We start from the raw sequence: 2,500 nt of genomic DNA on the forward strand, positions 1-2,500 counted from the left end.
ATATATAGCTAGATATAATATATATTATATATATATATATATATATATATATATATATATATATAATAACTCACCATATATATATATGTATATATATATATATATACATATATGTATACATTATACATATATATATATATATATATATATATATATTATATATATATATATATATATATATATATATACATATATATATATATATATATATATATATATATATATATATATTCATATATATATATATATATATATATATATATATATATATATACGTATACATATATATATGTATATATATATAATGTATATATATATATGTATATATATATATATATATATTATATATATATATATATATATATATATATATATGTATATATATATTGTACATGTATATACATACATATATATATATACATTATATATATATATATATATATATTTATATATATATATATATATATATATATATATATATATATATAATGTATATATAAATAATCAAGTCCTGATGAATAGCATTGCTAGTCGTATAACTAATCGGTTTCTCCCCATCAATCAGGAAGATGAAAGAGGGAGTAGTCATACCCTGGTGGAGGGGGACCCCCGATGTTATAGTTAGGAAAGGGAAGAGTGTGAGAAAAATTGAATCGGTGGTGTGTGTATGTGTGTATCTATCTAAATATTTAGCCGTAATTTTTGACGGCTTGCTTACACTAGTATGTATCTGTTTAATTAGTAATTATTCCAATTGACAAATAAGCGATTAAAACCCGTAAGACTCATTTAATTAAAAGCAGGATCGAATGTATCCCCTGAGAGTCTCAATCCTTTGACCTCAATGCAAAAAATTAATTACAGGAAACAGAATTAAAAATCACAGTTTTAATTGTTTCTTTCACCTACGTAGAACTCATTTCATCCGAGCGCTGAATCCATCACACATTCTCTGTCATTCATCTCTGTCTTTCATCTATGTCAAGTGGGCAGTTCTTGATATTCAAACTCGTTAGTTCCTTTGGTGGCTTCAACCTCACCATCCTTGTGAGCTAAAGATGGGTGGTTTTCGGGGAGCCTATAGGTCTACCTGCTGAGTTATCAGCAGTCTTTGCCTGGCCCTCCCTTGGTCCTAGCTTGGATGGAGAAGGGTCTTGGACGCTGATCATATGTGTATATGGCTAGTCTCTAGGGACTTGACCTGCTAAACAGGGCAATGTTAGTGTTCATTGCATCAGCTTTTCCTTTAAACCTTTAATGAAATCTCACTATTTGTAAGTGTTTTAATCCTCATACATTTCTTATCAAAATGAATTTGAAGTTCCATATCTGATATTTTTTAATTTTGATATACACGCCAGTCATCCTTCACTCCAGATAGAACATTAACAATAACCCTTATGTATATCTAAGAACTTTCCCTAGAAATCCTCTCACACTATATTCATTTTCAAAAGGAGAGTTAACTCAGCAAATCTTTACTATAATTTCTTCCGCCAACGAAGTTGGAAGGGGGTTATGTGTTACCCAATGTATGTGTTTGTTTGTGTGTTTGTGTGTTTGTTTTTGGGTGTTTGTGAACAGCTTCCTGACCACAATTTTAATCGTAGAGTAATGAAACTTGCAGGGATTAACTATCATGTAAAAAGCTGGAAATGATTAAATTTTGGAAGGTCCAGGTGAAAGGTCAAGGTCACATTCAAGCGAATTTTCCAATTTAGGTAATCAGCCATAAGTTTGAACATCGTTGTCAGTGAGACTAAAACTTGGTTCATACTTGAGAGGATGAAAACACCTCCAATTAATACATGTTAAAGCCAAAGGTCAAGGTCAAGGTCGAGAAATATGCTGCCGCAGTGGAGGTCCTGCACTCTACTGAGTGCCCTTTTAGTTATATATTTATTCATAATAAATTAGGGCAATGTCACTGTCCTTTGCCTCTGCCATTCATGAGGGGCCTTTAAAGCGTTTAAACATGTTCTGGAAGAGTTAAATCAACATAAAAAGTATGTATCCAATATCTTGTCTGATAGATGAAGACACAAAATCAATATTTACCATAAACTTCCTCGCAAGAGAGATGGATCTCATGAAAGCAGGAACACGAGAGAGAGATGAGAGAGAGAGAGAGAGGAGAGAGAGAGAGAGAGAGAGAGCGAGAGAGAGAGAGAGAGGAGAGAAAGTCTATTCTATCCTTATCTATAGAGTTCATTCTATTCTCGGGAAACACATTTTCTTTTTTTTATATTGTGGATGACAGAGAGAGAGAGAGAGAGAGAGAGGAGAGAGAGAGAGAGAGAGGAGGAGAGAGAGGAGAGAGAGGAGAGAGAGAGAGGGAGGGGAGAGAAGAACTCTATTATATTCTTATCTATAAAGAGTTCATTCTATTTTCTTTGTATATTGTGGATAACAGTGATCGTTTTCAGAGAGAGAGAGAGAGAGAGAGAGAGGAGAGATGAGGAGAGGAGAGAGAGAGAGAGAGAGAGAGAGAGAAAGTCTC

The sequence above is a fragment of the Palaemon carinicauda genome, chromosome 16, assembly GCF_036898095.1.
Source record: "Palaemon carinicauda isolate YSFRI2023 chromosome 16, ASM3689809v2, whole genome shotgun sequence".
In the NCBI taxonomy this organism is placed as follows: domain Eukaryota; kingdom Metazoa; phylum Arthropoda; class Malacostraca; order Decapoda; family Palaemonidae; genus Palaemon; species Palaemon carinicauda.